This window comes from Canis lupus, chromosome 1 (assembly GCF_048164855.1).
Source record: "Canis lupus baileyi chromosome 1, mCanLup2.hap1, whole genome shotgun sequence".
Taxonomy (NCBI): Eukaryota; Metazoa; Chordata; class Mammalia; order Carnivora; family Canidae; genus Canis; species Canis lupus.
The window spans coordinates 102,271,673-102,281,537 of NC_132838.1; the positions used below are offsets into that span (position 1 = coordinate 102,271,673).

At 48.5% G+C, this 9,865-nt stretch overlaps 1 pseudogene; it reads right to left on the bottom strand.

Annotated features, from left to right (window-relative positions):
- Window positions 1–4,408: 4,408 nt before the first annotated feature.
- On the bottom strand, window positions 4,409–5,333 carry LOC140606733 (olfactory receptor 14A2-like; annotated as a pseudogene).
- Window positions 5,334–9,865: the final 4,532 nt, after the last annotated feature.

Here is a 9,865-nt window from a genome sequence, read left to right on the forward strand (position 1 = left end):
TGAGACCCAAGCTGGGTGAGAAAGAAAGGACAGTGAGAGAGGAGGCCCAGCTGGGCCATCATACCAGCCCCTTCCTCAGGCACCTGGAATGACCGCACCCCTCATGGGGTAGGAGGAGGGGGTAGGTGGCCACTGTTTCCTGCAGCCTGATCCAAGCTGAGAGCTCCGACGCAGGAACCAAGGTACCTGGGTTCGAATCCTACCTGTGACCCACTTGCTCTATGACCTTGGACATATTTGTGAAGTAGGGATTAGAATAGGATCTACCTGCAGGACGTGGTGAGCATAACCTGAGCTTGCTGATGTGGGAGATCATGTTACTATCCCATTCTTCATGCTCCCTGGAGCTATACCCTTGGCCCTGTATCTCTGCAGCAACCTGTCACCTTGTGTGGTGCCCCTCCCCACCTCTTGGGGTCAGGTCAGGCCTGTAACTTGTGTCAGCCAGCGATGGCCCTCATCCACTAGGCTGAGCCTAGACTCCGTCCTCAGGAGGGTGTTTCTAACTGCCCAAACTGAGTGGAGGGTGGGGTGGGTCACCCTAGGTCACCCTGTCCTACTGCCCTCTAGTATTTCCTGCAGAGCATTCGTCAGTGACTGGCATTGTTTTATTGCTGTTCTTCCCTAGAATATAAGTTCAGTCACACACACACACACACCATCCACAAACAAAACTTCACAGGCATCCCCTTGAAATCTCATATACGAGGGACAACACCTTCAGACAAGCACACAGCCACACAGACTCACCACAGTGTGACCACCTGATTTAGATACACTTGTCATACTTGTGCACCAACACAAACACACACACACACACACACACACAAACACACACACACTGTTCACTTCCTCAGGCAGGTGCCTAGTAGCCCTTCCCACAAGGACATCAGGATTGCACAGTACACATATCACAACAGCCACACAAAATCGCCCACCATGTAAGCCCATCCCACACAAAATCACAGATATAAACCAAACTTCATCGCAGAGTCACAAAAGTCACTCAGTACCATGTTTCCCATCACACAAAAGCCGCCCATTCAATCACAGACACAAGAATCCCACTCAATCACACAAACAAAACCATTAAATGACAAACTACAATCTACCCTCGCTACATATAGATCTGCATTCAGTCACACAGACTGGGTGCAAGTACAAATTTACACACAACCAAGCCCTATCAACACTCACCAGGCACACTCAGCCTCATGCAGGCAGTGGACACCCACAGACAAAATCATACACACATACATCCTGAGAGACAATTTCAAACACTCATGAAATCCCATCTGAACTGTGACAACAAATCTCCCTAGACAATGTTCTGCACTTACACATGCACACACACTGCCCCGCAATCTACTCACAGGGCACCAGTGCATCTACACAGGAACACGCACACTCCATCCACACCAGGGTGTAGACGCGTTTCCCCATCCTCCATTCACAGGGCACCTGCCGCTCCCCCAGGTGCACCTGCACGGGAGCACGCACACTCCATCCACACCAGGGTGTAGACGCCCTGCCCTTCCCTCCACTCAGAGGGCACCTGCTGCTCCTCCAGGTGCACCTGCACAGGACACGCAGACATGTCTCCCAGCACATGGACTTCGCTCCATCATACACACACCGGACACTACAGGCCCCGGTCACCCACACACTCACACTGAATCACGGGTCACAAATCACACCCAGGAAAGGATACGCAGACACCTACTCTCGCTCACCCGCTGTGTGCACCATGCATGCATGCGCAGAACCGGTAGGTTCCACACCCCTGAGGTTGTAGCCTCGCTAGAGCTAGAGCCCGGCTGGAAGCGGAAGCGCTCCCAGCACCCTGGCCAGAGCGCTCTGGGAGTTGTCCTCCAGAGACTGGCCCGCAGGCACACCTCCCTGTGGCACTGGGGTTCTGTCATCCCCAGGTTAAACTCCCCTGGTCTCAGAAGTAGGAAGGAGCACTGCAAAGCTGACACTCCCTGTCTCAGAAGTGAGAGAGTAATGCTCCAGAAATGATAAGGGACCAGAAAGCAATGAGAAGGGAAAGGTGATGCTGCTGGGAGAGGTGGCTTGGAAAGGTCTGTTCATCTTCAAAAAGATGACATTTGAAGCGCATCTCAAATGTGCAGCAGCAGCAAGGCCCTAGTGTAGGGAAGGATATTCCAGACTGAGGAAAGAGCAACTGCAAAGGCCTTGAGGCAGGAAGATTGATGTGGGAGAAGATGCAGGGGATGGTGCAGGGAAGCAGGCCGGAGGCAGTGACAGAGCAGTGAAGGGCTGCAGGAGGGGATGGCATGGTCTGATTCATACTTTCACAGGAACCCATGGCTTCTGGGTGGAGAGTGAGCTTGGGAAGGTCAGAGTGAAGGCAGGGAGATCAGGGAGGAGGCTGTTGCAGGAGTCCTGACAGAGATGATGGTGTGCTGGATGAGGATGGTGGCATGGGCATGGGTAAAGTGCATAGTTTTATTTTTTTAAGATTTATTTATTTATTCATGATAGACATAGAGAGAGAGGCAGAGACAGGCAGAGGGAGAAGCAGGCTTCATGCCGGGAATCCGACGCGGGACTTGATCCCAGGACTCCAGGATCGCGCCCTGGGCCAAAGGCAGGCACTAAACCGCTGAGCCACGCAGGGATCCCCAAGTGCGTGGTTTTAAATACACATTGAGGGACATACTGGATGTGAAATGCAATGGGGAGAGGTAGGAGTAAGAGAGAAATCAGTGTGCCTGCTAGGTTTCTGCCCTGACACCACTAACTGGGGTGGAAATGGAAAGGCAGGGTATGCAGGAGGAAGAGAGATCTGCCTATAGATGTGTTAAGTTTGAAGAACTTGCTACATATTCATTCAAGGTGGTTTAACATCAATGCATTCATCCACTAACCAGTTACTTATTGAGTTTCTATTATGCACAGACACAGTGTGTGGTCCTGGGCAACTGTGTGCTGGAGCAGGCTAGCACATCTCACAAGAGTTGTTTGTTGCAAATTCGTTGTTAGGCTTTAGTGCATTGTAGTTGTGGTAAGATGATTTACACCTTGGCAGCTAGCAAATGCTACGATGTTTTCTTTCAGAGAGCCGGTTTTCCAACACACCCTTGGATAATAGGAAACAAACACATGTAGTCTCCACTTTCCTTCAGCTTTGTTCTAGTGTGTGGAGGACAGATTTGTAAACAAGTAATTAATTCATTGAAACTGCAGTACACATTATGGAGAAATGGGAGTTCTGAGAGTATAGAAGGAAAGTGACCCCAGTTGGCCAGCAGGGGTGGTCAGGAAGTGATGTTTGAGCTGTGATCTGAAGGCTGAGCAACATGCTCTAACATGGGAAGTCAAGATGTGTTTTACTGACAAGGTATATCCTAGTTTGACTGGCAGTATCTTTTTCTTTCTTAGTAGAATGTAAAATAACAGAGTATCTTCCAATCAGTGGTGGTTTGGATTCAACTGCACTTACTGATCTGATGAGGGAAGGGTTGTCTGAACTGGATTCAGACATGGGGGTGTGCCACAAGTCAGTGTGGAGAAGGAGATAAAGAACTATTAAGTGCTCAGAGGTCCCAGCCCTCTGACTCCAGCTAACACCACAGCAGCTCTGGCATTTGTTTTTTATTATTCTGCCTCACGTTTGTTTGTTCAGAGAAATGCATACTGAACACCTAGTGTGTGCTGAACAGTATGCTACCCATGGGGAATGCAGCATTTAAGGAAACAAAGCTCCACTCTCGTGGAGGTTATATTTGGAGGGAGGGGATGAGGATTTGAGTCAAAACAGACAAACTGAATAATCTAGATAATTACGGAGGGTGGTGAATGAAAGTAGATAATAAAACAAAATGAGAACATTGAGAGTGACCAGGGGGTGACCTGCTTTGGATGAGAGGGTTGTGGAGGAACCTTCTGAGGAGGTAACATTAGAGCTGAAAACTAAAGGATTATAGGGAGCCAGCCACCTAGGGATCCAGGGAATACACCAGTGCCTGGATATTTTCTGTCTCACTGAGTAGATCTCAGGTAATTATGAAAGAGATGTCCCATCACTTTTGCTATATTCTTTGGGCTAAAAATATATCACAAGTTTCTTTCCTAGTCAGGGGAGCAGATTATACAAGGATATGATTCATTGATGATCACCTTGGAGTGTGTCTACCATACCCAAGTGATCACCAAAGATTTGTCTAATCTAACTGGCTCATCACATGCCATGGGCCATGTGATCACCCTTTCTCTTTTTGGACAATTTATGTCTCTCCCAAGGGTTATGCATTTGACCAAGAGGTTGGTATTCTCAAGTAGAAGAGGACTCTTCCATCCTCAAGGATATGTTGGTAGCACAGCAACTCTCTCCCAAAACCTCCCCCCAAAATGTCTCAACAAAATAAGGATTTCTGGGTTCCTCTCATGTCCAGATGCCAAATCCTAAAGTGTACCTGAGGATAAACTTCTGCAGGGCTCCCTTCATGTCCTTGTTCCTCAGGCTGTAGATAAGTGGATTCAGGGTGGGCGTGAGGATGGAGTAGAAGATAGCAGCCATGCGCCCTTACATTGGGGAGTACCTGGTGGCAGGCTGCATATAGGCAAGCTGCCAGTGCCATAAAACAGGAGAACGGTGGCCAGGTGGGAAGAGCACGTGGAGAAGGCCTTCCAGTGGCTGACTGTAGAGTGGATCTGAAACACTGTGGCCAAGATGCAGACATAGGACAAGACAGTGAGGCCAAAGTAGCTCATGATGATGCAGCTGCTGACTGCAAATCCTGCAGCCTTGTGGGCATCTGTGTCATGAGCAGAGGAATGTCGCAGAAGAAGTGGTCAATCACACTGGGGCCACAGAAGGGCAGGGAGAAGGTGTTGGCTGTGTGGAAGGCAGAGAAAATGAGCCCACTGCCCCAGGCCACTGACACCAGAGAAATGCAGGTCCCCAGGCTCATGGCTTCCCTGTACACCAGGGCCCTGTAGATGGCCAGACAACGATTGAAAGCCATGCAAGTGATGAGAAAACACTCTGTGGACCCAAAGCAGACAAAAGCAAAGAGCTGGAATGCACATGCATGGAGGGAAATCTCGGAGCCCAGCACGGTCACCACTGGGGCCTGGGGCAGGGTGGTGGACACGGAGCAGACATCCACCAAGGACAGATGTTTGAGGAAGAAGTACATGGGTGTGTGCAGGCAGGTGTTGTGTGTCACGGCAGCTAGGATAGCAATGTTTCCCAAAATCGCAGCCAGATAAATGAGAAGGAAGGTGGCCGAGTCAAGCAGCTGTAACTTGGGCACAGCCGAGAAGCCCCAAAGGAGAAAGACAGATACTGCTGTGAGATTGGTCATGGTCTGCCTTTGGAAAAGCTCCTCAACTGCCGAGGATGCTCAAGGAGAAGCGCAAGACAGGAATAATGAGACAATAATCAAGACCGAAGAGGAAAAGAAAGGGAGGTGATGTGCATCTGGATGAAACACACATGCACTGTCTTCCCTAGAGGTCTCAAGTTCCAAATTCTTTCAGAGGCCTGGCAGACACATAAATTAGTGAATCTGGCTGTCATGTCCGCACAAGATGTTCTGTTCAAGTGAGACAGCTGCTCTAAGCTCTCGCCAGCTGTCGTTGGTAGACCAAGCACTGCTGGATCCTCTATTTGCCAAGAAAAGCCAGAATTCCAGATTATTCTTTAAATGTGATATTTCCTGGGGCACCTGAGTGGCTCAGTCAGTTGAGTATCTGACTCTGGATTTTGGCTCAGGTCATGATCTTATGGTGGAGTCATGAGATCCCTGCTCAGTGGGGAGTCTTCTTCCCCTCTCTCTCTACCCTTCCCCCCTCCCCACTCCTGTACTCTCTCTCTCTCTCAAATAAATAAATAAATAAATAAATAAATAAATAAATAAAATCTTTTTAAATATGTGAAATTTCCTGACTTTTATATGTTGGCAGTAAGTTCAAATTTAAAACACTCTGCATATCAAATGGGACCTCCAGTTTAAGACTTTTGGTCTTGTCATGCATATATATATTTTAAAGATTTTATTTATTTATTCATGAGAGACACAGAGAGAGACACAGGCAGCGGGAGAAGCAGCCTCCTCACAGGGAGACCGATGCAGGACTTGATCCCGGACCCCAGGATCACGCCCTAAGCCAAAGGCAGATGGTCAACCCCTGAGCCACCCAGGCGTCCTTTGTCGTGCATATTTGCTCTGTAGCATCTTAATTATGATACCCACAATGGTCTGTTCAAATTCATAATTTGAATGGTCTGTTTTACCCATGAGACCATGAGCACTGGCCACCTGAACAGGTGTCTTTGTGTCCTGGCATCCAGCATAGAAGGTGGTGTATAGCAGAGAAGTAGTGCTTAGGAATATTTCTGCAACCAGACAGCCAGGGTTTGGGTTCTGTGTGAACTTGGACAAATACTAATCTCCCTGAGCCTCAATTTTCTCCTCTGTGGAATGGAATAATGTAATGCCGTGAGGATCACTTGAGGTGTTGCAAGAAGCATGTTTAAAACAAGACCCTGAAGGTGGCAAGCTGTCACTAAGGATCGTCCATCACTGTTATCATTTTCCTTGTGTGTGTTCCTTATTTTCCTTTCTGTTATGGTCACTAAGATGCTGGGATTGTGTAGTAAATTAGACATGAAAATATATCTTTAAACATCTTCATGGGGATCCCTGGGTGGCGCAGCGGTTTAGCGCCTGCCTTTGGCCCAGGGCGCGATCCTGGAGACCCAGGATCAAATCCCACGTCGGGCTCCCGGTGCATGGAGCCTGCTTCTCCCTCTGCCTGTGTCTCTGCCTCTCTCTCTCTCACTGTGTGCCTATCATAAATAAATAAAAATTAAAAAAAATAAAAATAAACATCTTCATGGAAAATAGTACTTTTCTCACACTCCAGCCCGCTGCTGTTGTCATTTTCAATGCTACGGGTGCTGGGAGACTCACTTCTAGCTGAGTCTTGGTGGGCCCCTCTGGGACATAAACAACCTCACTTATCATTTGCCTCTTATTGGCAGAATAATGCCTGCCCCTCAAAGAGGTCTGTGTCCCAATCCCTGAAACCTATGCATCTGTGACCTTCCAAGGCAAAAGGAACTGTGCAAATGTGATGAAGCTGAGGCTTTTCAGGTGTGGAGATTATCCTGGATTATCTGGGTGTTATGGATGAATTGTGTCCTCCCCACTCCCTGCTGCCAGCAAAAGATACATTGCAGTCCTAACCCCCAGGACCTCAGAGTGTAACCTCTTTTGGAAGTAGGTCACTGCAGATGTAATTAGTTACCTTGAGGTCCTTATAAGAAGATGGTCAAATGAAGACAGAGACACCATGTGATGACTAAGACAAATATTGAGGTGATGCATCTGTAGCCAAAGAATGCCAAAGACCACTGGCAAACCACCAGAAGCTAAGCTAGGTGGACAAGGTCCCCTGCAGGTGTCAGAAGGAGCGTGGTCCTGCTGACAACCTAGTCTCAGACTTCTGGCCTCCGGAACTGCGGGAGAATATATTTCTGTGGTTTGAAGCCACTCTGTCCATGGCAATTTGCTGTGGCAGCCCCAGCAAACTAATGAGCTGGCTGAAACCACTGTGGCCACATGGGTCCTTTAAAAAGATGGGACAGAGAGTCAGAGAAGAGATGACAGAAGCACAGATTAGTGTGCTGTGGGTCACTGGTCAGGGGGTACGGGTGTCCCTGGAAGCTGGGACAGACAAGGACTTGGGTTCTTCCTGTGAGCCTCCAGAAAAGAGGGCAGCTCCACAGACACCTTGATCTTAGCCCTGAGACACCCAACTCAGGCTTCCAGTTCCCAAAACTGTGAGATAATAACTGTGTGTTGTGGGACGCCTGGGTGGCTCAGTAGTTGAGCATCTGCCTTCGGCTCAGGGTGTGGTCCCTGAGTGCTGGGATCAAGTCCTGCATCAGGCTCCCTGCAAGGAGCCTGCTTCTCCCTTTGCCTATGTCTCTGCCTCTCTCTCTGTCTCTTATGAATAAATACACAAAATCTTTAAAAAAAAAAAAAAAAGAAAGTCACCAGAATTGATACTCACAACCAAGAGGCAGGTTGTCCTAATTTACAGAACAGACTCTGGAGAGAAAGTGTCTGGCCCTGCCACTTACTAGCTGTGTGATCCTAATTTGCCTGAGAGGTAAATTACTTAACCTCTCTGTGCTTTGGTTCCTTTATCTATGGCCATCCCTTCCCCACGCCATGGGATTGGTAGTATGTGCAGAGTATGTGTGGGGCTCTTAGAACACTGCCTGGTACATAAAACACTGTGCGTCTTCAGGATTTTTTCCAAATGGAAAGGTCCATGTTTCTCAGAACTATGTGGTATTACCTCTTCATGGATGTAAATCAGAGTACCACCAACATCCTAATCTGAGACGGTGGAGAGGAGCAGAGAGCCTGGATTTGAGCCATAGGCCACTGGGAGAAATGAGCCTGGCTGATGAGTGACATGGAAGCATCAAGTCTGGAGTTAGGAACTGCCTGCCTCTTGACCAGAGCCAAGACCCTCCCATAGGGTTCCCACCTTGCTGGCTGCGCAGCCTTGGCTTACATGGTTCCACTCACAGGGAGCTCACTTAGAGCAGCAGTTCTCAGCTGAGGATGACTGTGTCCCCCCAGGACACAAGCCACCATGTCTGGGGATATTTTTGATTGTCGCGACTGGGGAGGATGCTAGCAGCATCTAGTGGATATAGACCAGGAATGCTGCTGAACATCCTCCTACAGTGCACAGGACAGCCACTCTCAGCAAGAATGATCTAGCCCCAAATCCCAATGGTACTGAGGCTGCCTCCCTGACTTCATCTTGAGTCCCCTGTACTACATCAGCAGAAGGAAAACGCCGTTTGAATAACACTCCTGAGAGCCAGGCACTGAACTGGGTGCGTTTCATACACTACACTTAGTCCTACCAACCGCCCTAGAAGGAAGGCATGATTTTATCATCCCTATCCACAGACAGAAAAACTAAGGGACAGAAAAGTTATGCACTTTGTCCATGGTCTCAAAGTTAGTAACCAGTGCTCTGGTTCACACTTGGTGGACTCACAGCTCTGCTGCCTCTCATCTGCCGAGGAATGAGAGGGAAGCCCTTCAGGAATGTGGAGTGGCCTGACCCGTCCGGCTGAGTGTCCTGACCATCCCCCCGAGCAGCAGTGAAACCAGACCTCTTCAGGATGCTAAGATGGGCTTGTGGGAGGCCAATTCCTCCAGGGGATGAGGTGACAAAAATCCAAACTGAGATTCCTAGCTCTGGGATGAACCCCCACTTATAAGCTGAAGGCAGGGAAGGCATGAGTCAAGTGTTGCTGACTCCCTTGCCATCGACTCTGAGCCACACAATCTCTGCTTGCTTGTCTCTGTCTTTTTCTCATCAACTTGGGAATCCATCCAAAGTCACCTCCGGGGATTTTCTGTCCCACAGAGGCTCCAAGCTCAGAGACTACGACTCTTTGGCAAGCAGAGCATCAACCATGCCACCTGCTTACAACTTTTCAAATGATAATGCAGAAAGCCATAATAGTCAATATTATTGGACATGATTTTTTTAAAGATTTTATTTATTTATTCATGAGAAACACAGAGACAGAGAGGCAGAGACATAAGCAAAGGGAGAAGCATGCTCCATTCAGGGAGCCCAATGTGGGACTCAATCCCAGGACCCCAGGATCACACCCTGAGCCAAAGGCAGGCACTCAACCACCAAGCCACCCAGGCATCCCATTAGACATGATTAATACTATTTACTATTGAGAAACCCTCTTCTGCAACATGTGTTTTCTGTTTACCAAGTCATGGAGATAGATCTGTTGAACAAATAGGGATCACACGTAGAAATACATCAACTGGGTGAC